Below are 26,297 nucleotides of genomic sequence, written 5' to 3' on the forward strand. Positions count from 1 at the left end.
CCTAGTACTAATCCTAATAAAGCTGCTCTGTTAGCTTAACCCAATTAGAAATGAAGAATTTCCCTTGTTCCTTCCGTCACATACAATGTGTGTGCTCAGTTACTCAGTTGCGTCTGACTCCGTGACCCCATGGACTGTAGCCCACCAGACTTCTCTGTCCATGGGGTTTTCCAGGCAAAAATACTGGAGCGAGTTGCCATTTCCTACTCCAGGGGATCTTCCTGCCCCAGGGACTGAACTCATATCTTCTGCATCACCTGCATTGGCAGGCAGATTCTTGACCATTGTGCCACCTGGGAAGCCCATCACATACAATATACTGGGATATATTTGGGGGTTGATTACTGTACCAGGACCTTAGTCTCTAGATGACTTAACTCAACTGAATCCACACAGGCAGTCCTCTCTCACAAAATCCCAGGGTAGGCCTGGAATCACTGTGCTGAGTATCACAGGCAAGGAGCTGGCTCCTGAGGCCGCAGGTCACCGGTGTGAAGTGTAGTTTGCTATGATTGTTTGGAGAAGACTGAACCATGTATGGAATTTGATTTTACTCAATTGCTGATAAAATGTTGCTGATATTTTCCTGGTTGTTTCTACACACATGGTAAATTTCTAGCCCTTAATATCTCTGGACACTTTTGTCAAATTCTCTCTCAATTTTTCCTCCCAGTTATGCATACCCAACCTCAGCCACCAGCCTGAGGGATGAGGGTGGAAGGTAAGGCCCTGGTCTTCACGGTAGAGATGTTCCTTAAATCCATCTTAAATGTCACTCTCGTTTTTCTTTCTACTTAAAATCACATTCCCTCTGTGTGTTTTAGTCTCAGAGCCACAATGCATAGTCTCCTTAGCTAACCTTTCAGTAGTAGATTAAGCTGTTGAAAATCGAAGACTGAAGACTAGAAGAGTTTCCTGACTTCCTTCCTGTTCCATCCCAATTCCCCAAGGCAATGTGTTGAGAACTCTTCTGCTCAGATTGCACAGAAGGGAGTCCAGAAATAAATATTTTATTTCTTTTCCCCTAATAGCTTAAAACTATTTTCCTGACATACAGAAATCTAAAGCTTAAAGGAGGTTAATTAATCTGTTTAAGGTCACAAAATCTGTAAATCACAGAACTTGGACTTTGACCTATGACTCTGAAATCTATATTTTTAACTGCCATAGTTTACCCTTTGCTTCTAACTACCTCCCTGTATTGGAAAGTAGGATCATTTAAATGTATTGGATATTCTATATATCAAAATCCAGTGTTTCACCTGAAAGTTAAAGTGCTGAGGGTATGTGATTTAGGAACTCATTGACTGACCTACAAATATATAATTATTTTCTTGTCTCTAAATATATGTTATAATCTTCTCATGTTTTAAGACTCTTTCAAATATTAAACTTAATGATGGGTAAAAAACTATTGTATCAAGCAATATAAAGTTTGGTGCATTTTGCATGGAGCACTATTCTCTGCTATGCAGAGGAAAAAAAAAAAGTTTTTAACAGCTTCTTTTAGATTTTCTTCATTCATTCAGTCCAGACACACCTAAGAAAAATAAGGAGGAAGCAGGAAGGAACACTTTAAGAAAAAATACTTACTTTGCTTATTATTTATCTATTTGGATTTAGGTTTATCTATTTATCCATTCGGGTCTTAGTTGAGGCTCGGGATCTTCGCTCTTTGTGGTAGCACGGAAGATCTTTGATTGCAGTGTGCAGAATCTTTGACTGCAGCGTGGGAACCCTTATGCAGCATGTGGGTTCTAGTTCCCTGACCAGGGATCAGCCTTGCCTCTGCCCTTGCAATGGGAGGACAGAGTCGCAGCCACTGGGCTACCCTAAAAGTCCCAAGAAGGAACATTTTGTATATATATATATTCTGAATAATGTATCTATATCTATAAAATTTATAACATAAGAATATTCTGTACAACAAGATTCTTTGAAAGTGCTGCACTCAATATGCCAGCAAATTTGGAATATGCAAGCAAATTTGGAAAACTCAGCAGTGGCCACAGGACTAGAAAAGGTCAGTTTTTATTCCAATCCCAAAGAAAAGCATTGCCAGTGAATGCTCAAACTACCACACAATTGCACTCATCTCACACACTAGCCAAGTAATGCTCAAAATTCTCCAAGCCAGGCTTCAACAGTACATGAACCATGAACTTCCAGATGTTCAAGCTGGATTTAGAAAAGGCAGAGGAACCAGAGATTAAATTGCCAACATCCGCTGGATCATGGAAAAAGCAAGAGAGTTCCAGAAACATTTATTCCTGCTTTATTGACTATGCCAAAGCCTCAACTGTGTGTATCACCACAAACTGTGGAAAATTCGGGAAGACATAAGAATACAAGGCCACCTGACCTGCCTCCTGAGAAACCTGTATGCAGGTCAGGAAGCAACAGTTAGAACTGGACATGGAACAATTGACGGGTTCCAAATTGGGAAAGGAGTACGTCAAGGCTGTATATTGCCACCCTGCTTATTTCACTTATATGTGGAGTACATCATGAGAAACCCTGGGCTGGATGAAGCACAAGCTGGAATCAAGATTGCTTGGAGAAATATCAATAACCACAGATACACAAATGACACCACCCTTATGGCAGAAAGTGAAGAACTATAGAGCCTTTTGATGAAAGTGAAAGAGGAGAGTGAAAAAGTTGGCTTAAAACTCAACATTCAGAAAACTAAAATCATGGCATCCGGTCCTATCACTTCATGGCAAATAGATGGGGAAACAATGGAAACAGTGACAGACTATTTTTTGAGGCTCCAAAATCTCTGCAGGTGGTGACTGCAGCCATGAAGTTAAAAGACACTCCTTGGAAGGAAAGTTATGACCAACCGAGGCAGCATATTAAAAAGCAGAGACATTACTTGGCAACAAAGGTCTGTCTAGTCAAACCACGGTTTTTCCAGTGGTCATGTATGGATGTGAGAGTTGGACTGTGAAGAAAGCTGAGCACCAAAGAATTGATGCTTTTGAACTGTGGTGTTGGAGAAGACTCTTGAGAGTCCCTTGGACTGCAAGGAGATCCAACCAGTCCATCCTAAAGGAAATCAATCCTGAATGTTCATTGAAAGGACTGATGCTGAAGCTGAAACTCCAGTACTTTGGTTACCTGATTCAAAGAACCAACTAACTGGAAAAGACCCTGATGCTGGGAAGGATTGAAGGTGTGAGCAGAAGGGCATGACAGAGGATGAGATGGTTGGATGGCATCACCGACTCAATGGACATGAATTTGAGTAGACTCCAGGAGTTGGTGATGAACAGGGAGGCCTGGTGTGTTGCAGTCTATGGGGTCGCAAAGTTTCGGGCATGACTGAGTGACTGAACTAAACTGAATTGATTCTGTACAAAAAAGGAGGCCAGAGGTCAGAATGAAAAAAAAAAAAAGAAAGAAAAAGTCCCCCAAATAGAAATAAAGTAACTATATAACCTACAAAGAATAATTCATGGCCATAAAAGATGATGACCAGTGGGGAAATGTGTCATTTGGGAATAGGAATTCCACCCCCCCCCTTCTTTTTAATTTTTTTTAATTTTTTCTGTCAGAAGCCTCTGAAGAATGAACAGAGGCTGTGATACAAGTAACATAGTGAAAAACACATTCTAGAAATTCTGGAAGATGCTTCAGGTTAGACTGTTGAACTCTAGAGCATGCCTAATGCTTTCAGGTGTGTGTGTGTGTGTGTGTGCCAAGTCCCTTCAGTCATGTCTGACTGTGTGACCATATGGACTGTAGCCCACAGGACTCCTCTGTCCATAGGATTCTCCAGGCAAAAATACTGGAGTGGGTTCCATGCCCTCCTCCAGGGGATCTTCCCAACCCAGAAATTGAACCCTCGTCTCCTGTGTCTCCTGTGTTGCAGACAGATTCTTTACCCCTGAGCTACCAAGGAAGCCTACTTTCAAGTATAGACATGGGGAGAGTCTGCTACAATTTAGCATTTAATTCAAAGTTACAGTTTTTAAACTAGTTGATATCTTTATTTCACTATATGCTGTATTCTTTAGTGGAATTCATTTTCTGTAAATATTCCCTGTATCCCCAGGATTTTCAACAAGTTAGCCCTTCTATGTCATGAGAAGTACAAACAGAATGTTGATTTGTAAGAAGTTCTGTTCTAATCTACTGAATTCCTGGTCCACAGTTTTCTTCTCATTTCTTTATCCTTACCATCCTTGAAGATACTGAAAGTTTTTAATGGCTACTTCTTCCCTGAGCTTCCCTCTATAGCTCACAAGTTTCCATTGGCTTGGTTTCTTACATCTTTTGGTTTTTATCATAGTCTGAAACTGTGGGAAACATTTTTTAGGCCAAGTCCTTGTGTCCTGGATAGTCCACTATGCTGTGCTCAAAAAGAGAGTGGTTCAAATATATGAATATAGGAGTATCTGTTTTAAGGGTTTCTCAGGTGCGCTAGTGGTAAAGAACCTGCCTGCCAATGCAGAAGACATAAGAGATGTTGGTTTGACCCCTGGACCAGTACGATCCACTGGAGAAGAGAATGGCTACCCACTCCAGTATTCTTACCTGGGAAATCCCATGGACATAGGAGGCTGATGGGCTACAGTCCATGAGATCACAAAGAGTTGGACACAACTGAAGCGACTTGGCACACATCTGTCTTTAATATTTTACCTCCTAGGAACACTATTAGAAAAGAATGTTTCTACCTGTCAAAATTCCAGAAAGGGCCATGCTAATGTAAAATATGAATATATACATAGGTGATGGAAAGTCAAGCAACCTAAATGCATTGTCACATTTAGTGTTCACATGAAAAGGGTAGATTCAGTTGTATCAGGTTTTCACTTGAACAACTTGCTTATGATCACATAGGCAAAATGCAGCTAAATTCTAATTCAGCTTTGAGCTTCTATTGTATTAATACCCTGTAGTTCAAGATTAACTAGTCATTCCTATTTAAGGATCTTGGGGAAATGAGATATGAGAGATATTCATTTGGGGTAAAATTAAAAAAAAATAGAATACACTATGTGGTTTGTTAGGGGGAAGGAAAGAATGCTAGAAACAAACTAATCATACAGTTCTTTATACACTGGTGGCACACTTCAAATGTTCTTTGCAATATGCTCTCTGCTCATTACTTCCATTAAGAGTTGGGCCAAGCACCACTCTCCTCAAAGACTCTTCTCCTAATACTCTGCCTTCTAAAATCTATCTCAGTTTTAAACCCTGTGTTATTTGGTAATCACTTAACACAACAGTTTTAAATGATCACTTCTGCTTTTAAAAATTCAGTTTCTATATATAACTGAGCTATAATAAATAGAAGTCCTGGCAACAGACATTGTTTATTATTGAACTCTAATGAGATTCACCTTGGCAACTCACGGTATATGAGCATTGTTGTTAAACTGATAACCAAATTTAAGTGATATTATCAGTTAATGAAATTTTACCATTTTATTCTCTTACATTTCACTTTTAATCGCTGCCTTCAGTATATTAAAAAAGAAAAAGTCAGTCTCAATTTTGCCTAATCATGTAGTGCAATGTTTTATTATACAGATATATGTATATACAGATAAAAGGTGTGGAAACTAGAGAGGATTAAGGGAAAATGGTGAAGTAGTTAGCACTAGGAATATATCTCCCTACTTAGACACTAATTACACTGGCAGAACCTATCTAATATAACTAGTTTGGAAGTCTGGAGTCTGTTGGAGGCTTGCAACTTCCAGGGAAAACCTTGGCTGGTAAATTGCACTGATTTTGGTCAATTTTATCTCATAGCCAAGTAGCAGCTGCCCATTCTCCTCCCTCAGCCACATGGTAGGCAGGCAGCTGTGCATGTGTGTGAACACATGCGCAAGGAGCAGCTTGCACACAGCTTGTGGAAGTCAATGTGGGCAGAAAGAACCCTGCCCTTTACATATTGGGAAGCTCTTTTCTGTCACTGGTTTCTGCTTCTGGTTACAGACAAATCTGTGCAGACAAAGAGGCTGGCAGCCATTGTTTTTGCACCTCCCCCGTTTTCACAAGCACCCCTCCCCTTGAGGTGAAGTGACTTCTAAGGGATTTAAAGGACCACTGTTCTCCCATCCCACAGAATTTCTATTTTTTTTTTTCCTCTTTTAGAAACCACACATTAAAGACTAGGACATTCAAAAACAACTTGCATATGCAGACAAAAGCAGAGAGTGACCATACATGTCCAGAGAAAGGATCAGAGAAGAACTGAAAAACTTCACACCTCAGGCTGATCCTTGGCATAAGAGACAGCCTATAAAAATCAAATAAACCAAAGAAATAACAAAATCAGAAAACCCATGGAAGAGGTAGAATCTGATTTCCAGAGTCATAGTACTATATTATTAGATTTTCCCTGGAGTAGGAAATGGCAACCCGCTCCAGTATTCTTGCTTGGAAAATTCCATGGATAGAGTAGAGTTGCAATCTATGTTCATTGGAAGGACTGATGGTGAAGCTGAAACTCCAATATTTTGGCCACCTGATGCGAGGAACTGACTCATTGGAAAAGACCCTGATGCAGGGAAAGACTGAGGGCAGGAGGAGAAGGGGATGACAGAGGATGAGATGGTTGGATGGCAACCCCGACTCAATGGACATGGGTTTGGGTGGACTCCGGGAGTTGATGATGGACAGGGAGACCTGGTGTGCTGCGGTTCATGTGGTCACAAACAGTTGGACACGACTGAGTGACTAAACTGAACTAAACAGTCTATGTATGGGGTCACAAAGAATTGGATATGACTGAGTGACTGAGCACACATACAGATTATTAGATTTAAATGTTAAACAAGCAAACAAACAAACAAAAGCACAGGGCATATAAGGAAACAGGGAAGCACGGTCCATTCAAATAAATAAACAGAAACTGTGAAAAAAGAACTAATGGCAGATATACTAGACAAAGATTTTAAAACAGTTGTCTTAAAGCTACTTGGAGAACTAAATGAAGATGTGGAGAGGGTCAATACAACAATGTATAAATAAAATGGAAATGTCAGTAAAGAGATAGAAAATTTAAAAGAAACAAAAAAGAAAATCTGGAGCTGTCAGTATAACAAGTGAAATAAAAATCTTATAGGGAAATTCAGAGGTCAAACAGAAGAAGAATCAGTGAACTTGAAGATAGAATAATTAGAATTATTGTTTGAGGAGCATAAAGAAAAAGTACTGAGGAAAAACAAACAGAGCCTAAGAGACCTAAGGGACATCATCAGGAGTAGCAACATGAAAGCAGCAAGAAAGAAGCAAATTGTCACACACAAAAAAGGATCCTCAATAAGAATATCAGCAGATTTTTCATCAGAAACTTTGAAAGGCAGAAGACAATCAGTCAATGTATTCAAAATCCTAAAAGGGGGCAGGGAGAATTCAGCCAAAAATTCCATATCCGGTAAAACTGTCTTTCAAAAGTAAGGGAGATATTAAGACATTTGCAGATAAACAAAAGCTGAGGGAGTTTATGACCATTCTACCTGCCTTGAGAGAAACCCTCAAGGAGTCCTGCAAGGAAAGGTGAAAGTACATTAGGTAGTAAATTGAAGCTGTATGGGAAAGTAAAGATTTCAGTAAAGATGAGTACATGGGCAATTAGAGAAGGAAATATTATTATAACACTGCTTTGTAACTTCACTTTTTGTTTCCTACCTGATTTCAGAGACTAATGCCTTTAAAGAAAAAAGAAAGAAAGAAGATTGTTAGTGTAAAAGCTAATATTATTGTAACTTTGCTTTGTAATTCCAAATCTTATTTTCTGCATAGTATAAGACTAATGCATTTAAAAGATTATCAGTTTATGTTGTTGCACACACAATCTATAAAAGTATAACTCTGTGACATCAACTCTGAAAGGGCCGGCAGTGGAGCTCTAAAGGAGCCCCTTTCTTGTTTCAGAAAGACTGTCTTCTACCTCTGAACCTTAGAATTATTTGAAAATAAGTTTATAGAAATTCCAAAACCTAGGTCCCAAGATTTATGATATGTGTTGCATGAACAATAATGTCTCTTATTGAGTATTAAGTGTGGATTTGTAAATTGTAAGCAAATTACCCTCATTTTTAATACTATCCACCATGTCTCATACCTTTCAGATTAATGTCTCCTTTTATTTTCTTCTCTTTATGAATATAAGCAGCCCAGAGTTCTAATCATTAATGCCTACAGTTTTTCCAAGGGGTTTGAACTCAAGTGCCCAACTTTGGGTGTGGTGACAAGCCATATGGTGTGAGAAAGATGTAAATTGTTACCTCATGATAGCTTTAATAGATTCCTCATCACCACAGAAGAATAATTTGATTTATTCAATAGTCACAGATCAACGTTTCAAAATTTTCTTTAAAGTGGAAGAGAGTCATTTGCAAATGAAATAATCTAGTGACTGTTACAGCCATTTTTTACAGGAAGCATGTTACTAAAACGCCTGCTGCTTTTTTCCACTGTGCCTGCTTTCTGTCACGCATGCCACTGGTTTGCCCTCTAGCCCACCCATCACATTCCTATTCAGAAGGCAAACTGCACTCGTGACTTCACTTGGAAGTAGCTCCAGATGTTCCATTTGCTTCTGGGCAAGAATGTATTAACATTTTAAGCGCTAGGTAGTGGAAATGTTCAAATATCATCTGTAGTGTCTGATTTGTAGCAAGACTACTTAATGGATATTCTATACTTAGGATGAATTGCAAAATGATAAGGCATAAGAAGGAAACAGACTGACAAAATTTGGCAAGCTAAGAAAAATTTTGTCAGCTTGAGGACACCACTGATGTTGTTCTTCCAAGTCTTGCATATTGTATTGGTTGTAACTCCCAGAAAGCATCATGTAATGCTTGCCTTTCTGAGTTCACTAGAGTGTAGCCACATCCACTAGAGTGGTGAACTTCATATCTAGCCAAGAATTGCTAGACTAGTCTTGACTTTGTAGGGATTTGAGTGCTCAACTCTGTTTGATGGTATTATATTGAGTTAACTGTCCAATTAATATCTTGTTTCATGAACTGTCTGTTAAGCTTAATAGCTGAGAATCCAAAGTGACTTATAAGAATGTATAAGAATCTTATAAGAATGTATGAAACTTTAGAGAAGATTCAATTAATTTTAGGTTATATATACACAGTCTCTGCAACTTTCAAATTATGAAAAACAAACCAAAATATTTTTCTTGTGTACTTTTATATGATCACTATGCCCATTTTTTTAAAACTCTAATTCATTATACATTTTCTGATCTATCCACTGAACTAAGAATTTGAAATCTATACCTTACCTTATCGTATTTTCCTTCCTGGAAATAAAATGATTCCCCAATAAAGGCAAAAAAAAAAAAAAAAAAGCATGGGAAAATACTGTGATGGCTGCTGCTCTGAAATTTTAAGAAGAGAACGTTTGACTATGTGAAACCTGTTGCATGAATTACGGAAATCACTGCAGCTATGGATGTATATGTGTGTGTATTGGCAACATGGGAAGTGGCATTTGAAGCTTCCTGACCCATCTCCTTCATGTGCCTCCAGCTTAAGTCCTCCCTCATGTCCAGTCTTGTAGGAAAATTGAATAAATGGGTTCCTTCCCTTCTCTGTTTATGCTGGTTTCAGTAACAAGGTCTCTGCTTTAATCTATGAGAAACTCCAGTCTTTCATAGCATCCCACAGCTACTTAAGGTGGAGAATAGTCTTCTAGTTCCAGATCTAGCTAACTTTTTATATTATCATCACCACTTTCAGATTTAGAGAAGCATAATTTTATTACCTATTTACAAATATTTAAGAGTGCTTTTAAGTACATCAATATTATTTACATGTGCATAAAACTGTTTGAGTCCCTTGGACTGCAAGGAGATCCAACCAGTCCATCCTAAAGATCAGTCTTGAGTGTTCATTGGAAGGACTGATGTTGAAGCTGAAATGACAATACTTTGGCCACCTGATGCAAAGAGCTGACTCATTTGAAAAGACCCTCATGCTGGGAAAGATTGAATGCAGGAGGAGAAGGGGACGACAGAAGATGAAATGATTGGATGGCATCACTGACTCAATGGACATGAGTTTGGGTAAAATCTGAGAGTTGGTGATGGACAGGGAGGCCTGGCGTGCTGTGGTTCATGGGGTCGCAAAGAATCGGATATGACTGAGCAACTTCACTTTCATTTTTCACTTTCATGCATTGGAGAAGGAAATGGCAACCCACTCCAGTGTTCTTGCCTGGAGAATCCCAGGGACAGGGGAGCCTGGTGGGCTGCCGTCTATGGGGTCGCACAGAGTTGGACACGACTGAAGTGACTTAGCAGCAGCAGCAGCTTTAAATTAAACTGGAGGACTGGCAGAAAAATGAGTGATTGAAAGTGATAAGCATTTGCCCTCACAAATGTGAAATGAAGACTAGTGGCCACTTACTATCCTGAACCAGTTGTAGAAATGCTAGTTCAGTGATGCTTTCCAGTTGGTGCTCTTATTGGGACCATATTGAAATAAACTATTATTTTTAAAAATTAAAGATAAAATTTAGTTACTAAAGAGAATATGCATAGTGAGACTGAAATAACTTTATTATTAGATCAAACAATTCCATATTTGTACTGAAAGGGTCAGAACCTGAATAATTAAAAATTGCTAAAACAAAACAAAAAAAGGAGTTCCCTGGTGGTCTAGTGGTTAGACTTGCAGGCTTTTGCTGCCATAACCCAAGTTCAGTTCCTGGTCAGGAAACTGAAATCCCACAAGCTTTGTAGCATGACCCAGATAAATAAGTTAATTAAAAAATTTAAAAATTACATAAAATTCTTTCTTTACATTAAATAGGAAGACATCTTCCTATTCTCTTCCACCTAATAATTGATCAGAATCATCACAAGTTTGGGGCTTCCCTGGTGGCTCAGGAGGTAAAGAATCTGCCTGCAATGCAGGAGACCTGACTTTGATTCCTGGGTTGGAAAGATTCTCTGGCAAAGGGACTAACCACCCACTCCAGTATTCTTGCCTGGAAAATTCCATGGACAGAGAGGCCGGGCAGGCAACAGTCCATAGGGTTGCAAAGAGTTGGACATGACTGAGTGACTTAACGCTTTCCCTTTCACCACAATATTGCAAAAAAACCAAAAACAAAAGCAAAACTAGTTTGTTTCACCTTTTTCTACTTGTTCTCCCATCTCTATTTGTAGGCAGTACATGGATTATGCACTTGAAAATGCAGATATAAACAAAGTTGACATTCAGAAATATTTGCTAGCCCATGATTTCTTTCCCTTTAGAGTTTGAGTTATGCATAACTAGTTATAATACAATGTGATATATAAATATATATGAGGTAATATATACAGTACACTTTAAAAATCCATGGAATATATTCTTATGAAATAAAAACATTTTGAGGTACTTTATATAGAGAGAGATATTAGACAGATGAGCATATATTTTAAATGTAGAGACAGAGACAAGTCATGAACAAACAAGGACTGAATAATTAAAAGCCATGTTGAAGAAATGGAGTGCAGAAACTGTGGCTAGATTCAAGGACCATTTTTAGAGATAAGGTTGTAGATGGAAGTTGAAGGCAGATCTTCGGAGGTTTTGAATACCGGGTAGATTGGGCCATAATTGTGCTGGAAATAGAATAGACACTGAGGAGTCACAAAGGAAGGAATGACATGATTTAACCTGTACTCTTAGAAAATCAATTTGGGAAGAATTACCTGAAGGGGACTTGAGGCAGAGAAGCTGTTAGAAGTCAGTGCCCCTGCCTAAGTTCCAGGCAATGAAAGCCCAAACCAAGGCAAAACAATGAAAACTGAGAGAAAGAGGCCATTTCAAAAGACATTGTAGGAGTATAATTGGCTGGATATTGAAACCAATGCTCTATCCTGGGAGAGAAAGAAATTGAAGATGGCTCTTAGATTTTTGAACATGGATGATAGAGCGATAGTACAGTTAACAGATAAGAAAATAGCTAAATAATAGTTTTCAATATATGGATCAACTCCAGTAATAAGGTAGTATGTTTCTGAACCACTCTGATGAGGAGTGTATGTTCAAATCTGAAGTCTTTGGGAAAGAGCCCCATGGTGGATTAGTTTTGTCTGACAAAGACATACACATGGATGTCAGATATTTTCCATTCTCATATAGGGGAAAAAAAAGAGAGAGAGGTTCACTACTGTATTTGACTCATTTTGTGGAATATTCTAAAGATTGTTGCCAACAGATCTTTTCTTTTTCTTGTAATGTTTTTGTTATATTTTAATGGAATACAGGAACAGAGATATTAAAAATTTTAATATCCTCACTTGGACACAATAAGGTTGATAATTAGAGCAGAGAAGACAATGCACGCTCTTTGAGTGAAGCAAAGTCTACATGTGTGAATCCAGGGATTTACCATGTTGACTTGGCTACATGAATCACATTTGCATTTTATGGGACAAGAAGACTTACCTAAGAAGATAATATGATAATAGCTAGCACTTACATGTAAAAGAATAGGAAATACTCTCTGGCAAATGTATTCTTTATTTATCCAATGAATGCTCACAATAGCTAACACAATAATGTGAGCTTAGTAATAGTTCCAACCCCATTTTGTAGGTGACAAAACTGAGGCAAGAGTTGTTAAATTGTTTGCCAAATCTCATACAACTAGGAAGTTGCGAAAGCAGAATTTAAATTAAGGTAGTCTGACTCCAAAGCCCATATTCTTAGCCACTAAACTATACAGTTTGTATTGTAGATGGAGCCTGGGGGTGTGGCTCAGTGGTAGAGTGCATGCTTAGCATGTATGAGACCCTGGGTTCAATCCCAGTACTCCCATCTTCATATTTGGGCTTCCCCCATCTTCATATTCGCTTCCATTGGCTAATGGTAAAGAATTCACCTGCCATGCGGGAGACCCAGGTTGGATCCCTGAGATGGGAAGTTCCCCTGGCGGTGGAAATGGCAACCTACTCCAGTATTCTTGCCTGGAGAATTTCACGGACAGAGGAGGCTAGTGGTCTCCATGGGGTCCATGGGGTTGCAAAGAGTCGGACATGACTGAGCGACTAACACACATTGTAGATGGAAGCATTCTCTATGCAAGAGAAAGTGGACTTTTTAAAGAAACACCAGTAGGACATGGAGTTGTTATTAGGAAACCTAAGGGAATATCAAATATCAGTGCTTGGCAAGAAATAGAAATAAATGAAGCAGGCTGGAAGCAGAGGGGAATTAAATCATGCATTTCCTGTCTGAGGAGACTAGTTACACCTGAAAGTCAGTGATGCTGACCAACTGTTGACAGTACTCATTCATCTTAGTGAAACACCAGAAATCCAGAACATCATGGGCAATCCCTTTAATTTTCAGTATTGGGACCAAATAAATTTGTTTAAAGATGGGATGGGGCCAAAGCACAAAAACAAAAGCAGAAACCAAAACAAAAACATAGAGTGTGATAAATCTGGGCCACAGATTTTTTTTTTTTTAATTTTATTATTTTTTTATTTTTTTGCTGGGTCTTGGTTGCTGCACACAGGCTTTCTCTGATTGCAGTGAGCCAGGGCTACTCTTCGTGGCCATGTGCAGGCTTCTCATTGCAGTGGCTTCTCTTGTTATGGAGCATGGGCTCAGTAGTGGTGGCACACAGGCTTAGCTGCCTGATGGCATTAGAATCTTCCAGGTGTCCCATTAATGTCCTCTGCATTATATGGCAGGCGGATTCTTAATTGAATCACTGAGGAACTCCCCACAGACTTTTCTAAATGAGCAGCTTTTCCTCTAGGCATGGAGCTGCTGATTAGTTGAAAGGACATTTGAGCCAAATGGCACCTGTGTCAGACATCCAGGCTTGGGTAAAGTCTGAGTGTGTCTGCTTCTTATTCACACCATAGAACCAGATACGAGGGACTTGAGATTTAGTCAGTCATCAGAATTAGTTGTAGGACCCTGGGGAAAATGCCTTTCACTCTGTCAGCCTTTGATCATTAGTGAAGTTTTGGGAGGAGGAGAAGATGTTTGAAAATATCATAAAATCCTTGAGGCTTTTCCAGTCTAATACTTCCCCTCCTTTCTCTTCATTTGTTTCAGTTTCTCCATTCTTCTATTTTTATTTTAGATGAGATTGTAAGTGTTTACGACTTCTTTAAAACACCATATTATCTGTGAGTATAGACCCAGGAGAAGAGTAAAAAGGCCTACATTTGTAGCCTTTTCTTTTCAGCAAATGGAGAGTTTGGATTTTCCAAATCTTTAATATTTCTTAGATCCTGGCTATGTTGAATAGTGGCTGAATTCACAAAGAGATTATGCTTAAATGATTTTAGAGCTCCTGGCAACTTGCTCCTCTAATCTTGCTTTTGAGTATTCATCAAAGCCTTTGAACATTTATGATGATCATAGATGTTAGAGGACATGAAGGCTTCTTGGATCTATTAATTATACTCCTAAAAAGGGCCCATCCTCAGGAATTTTTGTTAGGACCTGATAATCCAATGGTGGGGAAAATAATAAAACAATAAATAAAATAAATAAGCACATGAGTGCTCTGGGTTTTAGAAAATACATTCAGTGAATGGACCAAAATTCATAGAAAGGAATATTGGACCCAATATTTCACTAAGAGATGTCACTTCTACTTTGTGTGAAAGTGTCTACAGTCCAGGGATCTTTTGGGGGTTTCTATCAGCATGTAGTAGAGCTCTCTAAAACCCTAGATATCTTTATAGATAGCATATTAAATTTCATGCAACCAAAATTTGAAATGCAAGAAAAAATATCAGATGATATTTTTTAACCAGGCTTGGTTAAAGATACAGAGAACTTCTATATTAGTCAAATCTAGTTTTATATCAAAACTACAAAAACTTGCTGAAGCTTGCTCGATTATATATGTGAGTTCTCACATATATAGTGGTTTCAGTGTTGTTTTATAGCTTTAGGAACAGAGGTACAGTCTGACTTTACAGAAACCAGAACCTCAGCCTCTCTATTCCTCTTCCTCTTCCTCTTCTAAGGACTCGTTTTTCTCATACATGACTCTGCACTATTGCAGAACACTCCTTATTCACTGATGAGCTGGCTTCTCTAAGCTCACATGCTTCACCACATAAACCCATGAAGCAGACAAGCTTTAGATTATTTCAACAGTTTTTTTTTTCTCTTCAGATTCTGATCCTGGGAAATTTTGTGTAAAGTTCAGTTTTAATTCTTAAAACCAAGAATGAGATTTTCTTTACCTCCTGAATTTTCACATATGAAAATGATGGGAGGTAGTGGGCATTTGGAAGTGATCTTTCAGCTCCAAGAATTCTTTGTTTTTAATATCCCAAATAACAATATTTGAAATAAATCTATGTCAAATGTAGTTGCTTATTTCTAGTTTTAAAGACAGTTTATAGAGTTTTTTTCTGCATTATGATATGATCTGTTTATTTTTATTCTTTGCTCAGTCGTGTCCAACTCTTTGAGACCCCATAGACTGTAGCCCACCAGGCTTCTCTGTCCATGGGATTTTCCAGGCGAGAATACTGGAGTGGGTTGCTATTTCCTTTTCCAGGTTTGCCATTTCCTTCTCCAAGGGATCTTCCTGACCCAGGAATCAAACTGGGGTCTCCTGCATTGCAGGCAAATTCTTTACCAGGTGAGCTACCAGGAAAGCCCCCTTTCTTATTGTTATAACATAGTAAAATGTACATACACATATACATGTATATGTGTGTATGTGTGTGTGTGTGTGTATATATATGCCCATGTGCATATGCATGTATTTATTTTTAAATTAAAATATTTTTTTTGAGCTTTTTAGTGGAAACCCAACATTCCTTATGGGAAATGAAATATTGGAAGGAAAGTAGCCTGAGAGAGTTACCTAAAACAATTTCATCCATTCCTTTATATATCACCATTGTGTTGATTCAAAATAGCTACAGATTATCTAGAAAAGAGGTATACTGAAGGACTAATCACAGAAAGAATAGTATTGTCTTCTTAGTCGCTCAGTCGTGTCCGACTCTTTGAGACCTCACAGACTGTAGCCCACCAGGCTCCTCTGTCCATGGGATTTTCCAGGCAAGAATACTGGAGTGGGTTGCCATTCCCTTCTGCAAAGGATGTTCACAACTCAGGGATCAAACCTGGTCTCCTGCATTGCAGACAGATTCTTTACCATCTGAGCTACAGGGAAGTCCCCACAGAATGAATAGGTCTCTGTAAATATCTCTGTCAGTTATATGAGACACATCATGAATAGGTGAAGAGATAGCTCAGAGCCCTGGGGGAGATGAACATCCTGTGTTTAGAATCAAGCACTTTCCCTTACTAGACCCACATTTTTACAAGTAACTTTTCTAGATCTGCATTTTTCCATTTTAAAAAACAAAGTGATTAGAAAGATTAGCTCTGGTGGAATTTCAAGTTCAAAGAAATCCGTGATTCTTTGTTTAACAATATTGCCTTCCACTGTATTCTAACATGAAACTTCTTCTCTTTGGGTCTACATATTCTTCTCAAGTCTTCCCTGGTGGCTCAGAGGTAAAGAATCCCCTGTCAATGCAGGAGACATGGGGTTGATCCCTGGGTCAGGAAGATCCCCTGGAGAAGGAAATGGCAACCCACTCCAGTATTCTTGCCTGGAGAATCCCATGGACAGAGGAGCCTGGTGGGCTACAGTCCATGCGGTAGCAAAGAGTCGGACACAACTCAGTGACTAAACTGCAGCAGCGGTATCATATATTTGTCTTTCTCTGTCTGTCTTACTTCACTCAGTATGGTAATATCTAGCCTTTTCTGACCTTGCTCTGTGACTCTGAAAACTAGCCTGTTTAGAATATCATTTGGGCTCCCTTGCTCTTGAATTTTAGTTGTATTTGGCCTATGGAAATTGGACGATGAAAAAAGGAGGAACGTAGACTCCTTTCCTGTTGAGCTGCACTTTGATAATACCTTTCTCTACCCAAAGCCACAACTCCTGACTTACAGCTCTCTCACCAAGCTTAAAATATAGGATATTGTGAATATATACATGAAACAAATCTTATTTAAAACTATAGGTAAATATATAAATTAATCTGTACCTTACAGAAACCTGGTGCCTTAAAAAAGATTGAAAACGATTTAACAAAGCATCTGCTTTTTTCCAGGATGATGGCCAATACACATATTTATCACGTGATTTCAAGTATTACTTGTTTCTTGTGCTTGTCTGTGCATCTTAGTTTTAAACCTTGGTCAGAGCTGACAAAATATGACTTGGTAAAGATGTAGGAAAACAGTGAATTTGTGCAATCTCTTATGAGGTCAGGTTGGCAGTATCCAAAATAAAAATGCACATATAATGCAAAAACAATGTTGAATGAAGTCTGAAGATGTATATACACGGGCGATGTACATTTACACATACTTGTAAGTAAAAGAAGATTTTCATCACATTGTTGATAAGAGCTTAAGGCTGAAAATAAGCTAAATATCCATCACTAGGGGCATGGTTACATTAGAATACATTCCATTTATTAAAAAAAATATTCTGTGTAAAAAGGACAAAAATCAAGTTTTCTATGCATAGAAAAGACATATAAAGCATAATGGTTACATCTAGAAAGAAATATTGGTGTTCTATTTTGGGAAAGACTCTTCATTGAATATACTTTTGAACTCCTTTTAATGTTTATTTTGTGCACATTTTATTTTCAGTATTTTAAAAACTTCTTAAAATCCACTGAAATAAACTAGAAACAATTTATAAGTAAAAGGCGTATTATTCACTGTGACTATTAAATGCAGAGTTTGATATGAAGATGTTGGGTACTGTTAGCTAAGCTGTTGTGATTAACAGTGAATTCTGTTCAGCAGTCATGCAGTCACATAGCAATTTGAAACTGCACAGAGGCATGAATTTGACTCAAAGTGACATCGTATTATATACCTTTCAAGTTACTCCTGGGCTTCCCAGGTGACACAGCGGTAAAGAATCCACCTGCCAATGCAGGAGACGTGAGTTCGATCCCTGGGTTGGGAAGATCTCCTGGAGGAGGATACAGCAATCCACTGTAGTGCTCTTGCCTGGAGAGTCCCACAGACAGAGGAGCCTGGTGGGCTGCAGTCCATGGGGTAGCAAAGAGTCAGACACGACTGAGTGACCTCAAACAGCACAGCATGTTTTAATTTAAGTAAACACTTATTGAGGCACTCAAGATAGGTACACTACATACTCCTTTTTTTTAATAGGAATTTTTTAATAATGTAAAAAATAATTTAATTTATTTATTTATTATTGGCCATCCTAGATGTTTATTGCAGTGTGGGTTTTTCTCTAGCTGCTGTGAGCAAGGGCTACTCTCTAGTTGAGCTGCGAGGGCTTCTAGTCGTGGTGGCTTCTCATGCTGCGGAGCTCAGACTCCAGAGGGAGAGAAATCAGTAGTTGTGGCACACAGGCTTATTTGCTCTGAGGCATGTGGGATCGCCCCAGACCAGAGATCAGACCCTGTGTCTACTGCATTGGCAAGCAGATTCTTTACCACTGAGCCACCAGGGAAGCCCACACTCATTTATAAAATCAAAAGTTTATCAGTGTTGAATTCAGGTGCAAGGTTCTTCTTGACAATCTATTCAAACATTGCTCATGCTGTGACTCAGGATTTCAGGTACCAATTGAAATTTAATCTCTCTTTAGTCTGCAGTGAATATTAATTTTATCTACTGACCAAGAAATCCATGTTGTGTGGTCAGAATCCTTCTACAATGAATGATACATTTGAACTTTTGCAGTGGTTATGAACGCTCATATTGCAACTACCAGGTTGTGTGGAACCATTTATGTATGCTACTTCAATTCTACTAAAACTTTCCAGCACATCTATTTACAAACTGATGGTGCTAGACAATATGAGAATATAAGGATAAATAAGATACTGTCACAAAATTTACATCTAAGATGTAAATATAAGGATAAATTACACTGTCACAAAATTTACATCTAAAATGAGAGGATATGAGAGATTATGAAATCAAATTGTCCAATACTTTAGACAGAGTCTGTACACTAGTTATTACATTACTGTTAGTACCTGGCATTGGTTATGCTTATTAAATAAAAATATTCCTAAGCTGATGTCTACAACAGCTCTTTAGTGAAATTTTTGTTTTATACCAGTTTAGATTCACAGAAAATTTGTGATCATAGTAGAGAGATTTAAATACCTTCTACCCTTTCCAGTATTTTTAATTAACATTTTATGTTACTCTGAAATATTTGCCTAAATTCACTAATCAATATTAATAAATTATTATCAATCAAAGACCATAATTTCTTTAGATTCAATAGCTTTCACCTAATGTTATTTTTCCACCCAAGAATCCTATCCAAGATATTACATTAGATATTATTAGATCTCTTTAGTCTCCTCTTGGCTGCAACAGTTTCTGAGACTTTACTTTTTTTTTTTTTTTTTTAATTACCTTGACAATATGCAAGAGAACTGGATCCGATATTTTACAGAATGAGCTTCATCTTGGATTTCCCAGTTATTTCTCATTATTGATCTGGAGTTTGGACTCGGGGCAGGAAGTTCATGTTGGTGGAGTGTCATAGAGTATCAATTACACATACTATTAACATGATTTATCACTGTTGGTATTAGCACTGCTCAAACCAGCTGGTGTAGTGCTTGTCATGTTTTTCCAATGTAGAGTTGCTTTCATTTTCTTACTGTACTTTTGGGAAGAAGGCAATACACATAGTGGGAGTTATGTTCTATTTCCTTGAGGGTGTTATATCACCATGCGTTATTTAAAATACACAGGAGACTTTTCTCTTCCACTTATTTCTTTTAATCTTTTGTTTATTTAGAGCATACTTTTGGATATTTATTTTATACTTTGGGCTGTATTCCAATGCTACTTTTATTTTTTTTTTCTTCACATTGTAATAGCCTTACCACTGGGAGCCATTCTAGTTGGCTCCTGTATTCCTTTGACAAACTTCCATCCTTGTGTGTGTATGTTTTGAGTATTTCCTTTCTGAAACTATAAGATGCCACTCTGGGTCTTAGAATTTGCCATTTCTCCAAGAGGACCTGAGTCCTCTTTTGGCAAATGGTATTAGAAACAAAGTTCTATACACTAGCTGTGCTCATTGTTACTGTGATGTTGCTTCTTGGCTGTCTCAGCTGATAGAGCAAAGGAGCATGTGTGTGTATACTAACTCATGTATATCCATATGTCAGTAAGTATGTCTGTATCTATATAAAAGTAAACATTAGTTTAGGTTGATGTCTGCAACTATAAACCATTTTACATGGATCGTTGTAGCTTGTTCCATTTGCCTATTTGTAACCTCTCACTCCAATAGTTGGAACCTGAATTCCAACATCCCTCTTTGTAATTGTTCCATTACAGTATACATATACAGGGATTTTAGAAATATTAACTAGCACCACTGTAGGGGAGGGTACTTTATCAGTTAGAGTACAGTGCTTCTATATAGTTCTACTTACCTTTAATCTTACAGACTCCACACTTACTTCCAAAGTCAGCACCCTTTTCCCCACTTCTACAATGGGCTTTTTTTTTTTTTTTTTTTACATTTCTACTCTAGTTTGCTTCCTTGGTCACATTTTACATGCCATTCAAGGATCTCCCAGTCTCCTATATAATGTTTTATTTTAATTTGCATACATTTTCCTGATGACTCAATGGTAAAAAATTGCCTGCCAATGCAGGCAATTAATTAACTTTATTAATAATCATCAAGAAAATGGACTCACCAGAGATGTCTTTTACAAGTTAATGAATAGAATAAACTTCATCACATTCATGCAAGAGAACATAGTTTGATCCTGGTTCAGGAAGATCTTCTGGAGAAGGGAATGGCTAACATTCCAGTATTCTTGTCTAGAGAAGTCCATGGACAGGGGAGCCTGGTGGGCTATAGTCCCTGGAATCACAAAGACTTGGACACGACTGAGTAACTAATTTCTTATTCTTTCTATGGATCTTACATATATAATGTCATGTATCACCAATACAGTATTGTAATAAAGTAGATTTTTTAAAAAACCTTATGCTTCATCTGTTTACCTTCCTCTTCTTCCTGATTCCTGGTAGTCATTGATCAGTTTATATTCTCTACAGTGTTGCCGTATAAATGGAATTCTATAGGATGTAGCCTTCTCAGACTGGCTTCTTTCACTTGGTATTATGCATTTAAGATTCATCCATCTCCTTGAATGGCATGATAGCACATTCCTTTCTGTCATTGAATAGTATTCTCTTATATGAATGTGCTGCAGTTTATTCTATCCATCTACTTGTAAAAGACATCTCTGGTGTGTCCATTTTTTTTTTGATGATCATTAATAAAGTTGCTACAAGTATTTGTGTAGAGACTTTTAGGTGGACAAGGTTTTACTACTTTTTCACTTTCAATTCTAAAGTTTCAATTTAAAGAAATTTTCTTTTTTTTTTTTAATAACCACTTAGATGCAGTTTATATGGGCCAAATACTACACTAAGCTCTTGATTTTTAAAAATCATGTTTATTCGTTGGTTTATTTATTTTTGGCCATGCCATGTGGCATGCAGGATCTTAGTTCCCTGACCAGGGATCAACCCCATGCCTCCTGCGTTGGGAGCACAGAGTCTTAACCACTGGACCACCAGGAAAGTCCCTGAAGACATTTTCTTTATATTTCATTGTATTTTACCCCCTAATACAGTTGAAGTACATAAGAGTGCTTCTTAAACGGTTTCTTGTCTAGTTTACAAATGTATTTTAAATTCCAAATTCTGCCTTCAGAGGTGGCTATTCTAATTTGTCTTTTAATCTCATCCCCCATTAGATGTTGTACTGATGGTAATTACCTATTTTCTTATCTGTCAGTCAGTTTTATGTAGATGGACACCGGTAGTTTCAATCAGATGGAATGCTTCTAATTTCTCTCTTAGATTTCCCAGCAGAACTTTTCTTGAATGGTTTACTAAACTCTAAATAAATTACACCTTCTGAATTGGTTTCCAACTCTAACAAGAGTCAAGGATAGCTATCAGTTGTCTGACATGCTCAGGTTTTATTATCAAATATTACATGTCAGCCAGCAGACACTGTGTCTCCAAAAAGAGGCTTTGGTCCATTTGCTAAAAACAGCTATGAATGTTGATGCATTCTTAGTAAAAGGGTAATTTTTCGAATGTGTCTGGACAAACATTATTTGGGTCTGAGTCATCCTGGCCTTTATCTCTCTCTTCTTTGAAGAAGATTCTGGCTTTATTTCCCTACTCTGTTTATTTTCATCCCTACACTCTGCAGAGTATCTTGCTGGATGTTTCTTCTTGGTACTCTGAGCAGAATCTGGAGATGGAGAGGAGGTAGTAAGAAGAAATGTGATGGTTCGAGAAGAGATGTGAGCACAAGAACTGCTGTGGGTTGGAGGAAATTGATGAGGAGAATGGTGATTTTTAAAAAGACCCCCAACATCATGCTCAAGAATTGAAATAGAACACTGGAGCTAACTTGGAGTTATTTCTACCCTCCTGATTATATTTTCCAGATTGTGATTATGATAAGTTTGGATTAAGTGGTCTACAGCTTCAAGAAAGTGGCAAAGTGTCTTAATATCTCACTCAATCAGAGCATACAGAAACACATACACAAACACAAAGGTAGCCACAACAAATACAACCACAGCAAAGCTATCCTAAGCTGGTATAAAGGTTGATGTTAAACAAAATAGAAATGTAATCTTTCTGACTATGCCAAAGCCTTTGACTGTGTGGATCACAATAAACTGTGGAAAATTCTAAAAGAGATGGGAATACCAGACCACCTGACCTGCCTCTTGAGAAACCTATATGCAGGTCAGGAAGCAACAGTTAGAACTAGACATGGAAAAACAGTCTGGTTCCAAATAGGAAAAGGAGTATGTCAAGGCTGTATCTTGTCACCCTGCTTATTTAACTTCTATGCAGAGTACATCATGAGAAACGCTGGGCTGGAAGAAGCACAAGCTGGAATCAAGATTGCTGGGAGAAATATCAATAACCTCAGATATGCAGATGATACCACCCTTATAGCAGAAAATGAAGAGGAACTAAAGAGCCTCTTGATGAAAGTGAAAGAGGGGAGTGAAAAAGTTGGCCTAAAGCTCAGCATTCAGAAAACTAAGATCATGGCATCTGGTCCCATCACTTCATGGGAAATAGATGGGAAACAGTGGAAACAGTGTCAGACTTTATTTTGGGGGGCTCCAAAATCACTGCAGATGGTGATTGCAGCCATGAAATTAAAAGGCACTTGCTCCTTGGAAGGAAAGTTATGACTAACTTAGCATATTAAAAAGCAGAGATATTACTTTGCCAACAAAGGTCTGTCTAGTCAAGGGTATGATTTTTCCAGTGGTCATGTATGGATGTGAGAGTTAGACTGTGAAGAAAGCTGAGCACCAAAGAATTGATGCTTTTGAACTGTGGTGTTGGAGAAGACTTGTGAGAGTCCCTTGGACTGCAAGGAGATCCAACCAGTCCATCCTAAAGGAGATCAGTCCTGGGTGTTCGTTGGAAGGACTGATGCTAAAGCTGAAACTCCAGTACTTTGCAAAGAGTTGACTCATGCAAAAGAGTTGACTCATTGGAAAAGACCCTGACGCTGGGAGGGATTGGGGGCAGGAGGAGAAGGGGATAACAGAGGATGAGATGGCTGGATGGCATCACCGACTCAATGGACATGAGTTTGAGTGAACTCCGGGAGTTGGTGATAGACAGGGAGACCTGGCGTGCTGTGAATCATGGGATTGCAAAGAGTCAGACACGACTGAGTGACTGAACTGAACTGAACCAATGGTGTGGGCCTCCCTTGGGAGAGCATAGAGGAAAGGAGGTCTGCACAGGCCCTAGAGGAAAATTGAAGGCCTTGTGAGAAACTGTATTGTTGGAGGGGGCCCAGAGTAGGACCCTCTAAACCCTGGAATGCACACTCTTCTGTCCATGGAATTCAGATTCCTGGGATTAATAGCAGGCAGAACTGCTCACTTCCATCTTCTGTCGAGTCCACACTACTATTAACTTCAGTTGAGAAGATTGCAGCAGTTTGCTCGTGGTCCTCTGTACAAATATTTTCCCCTTACATTTATTTTTTTTAATATTTATTTATTTATTGGCCATGTGGCATGTGGGATCTTAGTTCCCTGACCAGGGATTGAACCTATGCCCCCTGCATAGAGTCTTAACTGCTGGACCACCAGGGAAGTCCCCTATTTATTAATATTTTTAATCCTGATGGCAAAGTAGTGATTTAAAAGGCAAAATTCCTCTCATAACCTTTCCACCTTCATTATCCTAAGATTGATAAGAATCCACAAAAGTTTTTTAAGACATAGAGTTAAACACGTGTGTGTTCTGGTCCCTGGTTACCTTAGCAACATCATCGCATACCTCTTTCCTATGTGTATAAGCCAGGCCGTCTGTCAGGCATGTTAACAGTACCATGTTTTTCTAGCCACAGAATTTTTGTCCACATTTGTCCCTACGCCTGGATGCTACAACCCACATAAATTACACTTGCCATGGTTAAGTCCTCCCTCTTCCCTCAGAGCTTCTAGACTAATTCTTCTTTATGTGTTTATATTTCACAACCCTAGCTGCATGTTAAAATTCTCAAATACCAATGCCTACGCATCAACTCAGATATCAGATTCATTCAGGTAAAGACGTAGGCATTAGTATTATTCAAAGTATGAGAATAATTGCTTCATATGCTACATTAGGGCTTCCCTGGTGGCTCAGATGTAAAGAATCCGCCTGCGGTGCAGGAAACCTGCTTTGATCCCTGGGTCAGGAAAATCCCTGGAGGAGAGCATGGCAACCTTCTCCAGTATTTTTGCCTGGAGAATCCCCATGGGTTAGGGGAGTCTGGCGGTCTACAGTCCATGGGGTTGCAAAGAGTCGGACACAACTGAGCGACTAGCACACATATGCTACCCTATGACCACGTGCGTGTACCTCTCCTTTGTAATTCTATAAATTGCAAGAAAAATCCAGGAATATACAAAGTATATTTCCTTTTTATAGCTTTCCTTTGTAAACCCTGTATTAATTCTTTGATTAATTTTTTTAAATTAGGTATTTTTAAAATATCTTCTGTGCAGGAGACTCAGTTCTAGTTAATGGGGATGGAGCAGCAAAGAGTATCCTCTTATTTATTCCCTTAGAAAGCTTACATTTAGGGGCATTGTAGGGTTTCAATATATATTTGATGGACAACTGAGTAAACATTTTTATGTATTCAATTTTATTTATCTAGAAATATAATGTTTCCCTTTTCCTGAGATAACTCTTCATTTCTTCCAAAATATTTAGAGCAGTGAGCTGAGCTTTTTGAACACTTTTAAGTAATTGTTCAACTTCCTGCTTCATATTGTCTTTTATGACAGCCTTTGGATTTCTTAATTATTGCATTTTGTCTTTCTCTGGAGCTCTGATAATAAAACTATAGTCTGGCTCACCATTCTTCAGACAGAAGAAAAAATTTAAAAAGGCTTTCTGCCTTATTTTGTGACACTGCTACATCACCATCCCTCTCTGTCTTTGGAAATAAATTGTTGGCAGATCTGCAATTTCTTCTGTCTGTTCCTCAGAACCCTTGGCAACATGTCACCTGTTCCAGCAGATTTTTATATTCAGAGCACAATTCAGAGCTCAGGAAGAATTCTTTACTGATTTCTTCCAGTCATTAATCATTGCCTACAGCCTCACTATTAGGGAAGCATTTCAGTCTACATATGTGCATTCAATTACAGGTTGATTGTTTTAGTTTATGGATTGTCTAGCTACTGTATTTCTTTTTCCCCCACCCCTCTCCATTTCTCTCCAGTCCTTAGTTCCTAACTTAGTTCTTCACTGACTTTTATGATAAACGGAAGCATGGGGAGTGGAAAAGTAAAATAAAATTGTCTTTAGATCACTGTTACTAAAACTACCACCCAAATTTAGGGATATTCAAGCAATTTGTTATGGAATAAATATATTATACAATTATTACATTTGCTTCTGTTAGTCTTCCTGTCTCTTTCTGAAAAAGCAGCATAATGAAATGGGAAATTTTGATAAGCTGAGACTCAGACAGCTTGGCTTTGAATCCTGGCTCCATCACATAATAGTTGTGGTCTCAGCCAAATATCTGAGACTCAGTTTCTTATCTATGAAATCAATTAATGCCTTGACTTCCCACATGTATCATAGAAAAATCAATAATTTACAGTAAGATCCCCATTTAGAAGCTTTATGATATATATATAAGACCATCTTATTATATAAATTCACAAAAGTTATACCAACTCAATCTAT

General features: G+C 38.2%; 1 non-coding gene across 1 annotated transcript; it reads left to right on the top strand.

The window, feature by feature from the left end:
• Nucleotides 1-12,729: 12,729 nt before the first annotated feature.
• TRNAA-AGC (transfer RNA alanine (anticodon AGC)) lies at nt 12,730-12,800 on the top strand. The gene has a single exon. It is a non-coding gene; the product is annotated as a tRNA-Ala (tRNA).
• Nucleotides 12,801-26,297: the final 13,497 nt, after the last annotated feature.

This window comes from Bos javanicus, chromosome 18 (genome assembly GCF_032452875.1).
Source record: "Bos javanicus breed banteng chromosome 18, ARS-OSU_banteng_1.0, whole genome shotgun sequence".
Lineage (NCBI taxonomy): Eukaryota > Metazoa > Chordata > Mammalia > Artiodactyla > Bovidae > Bos > Bos javanicus.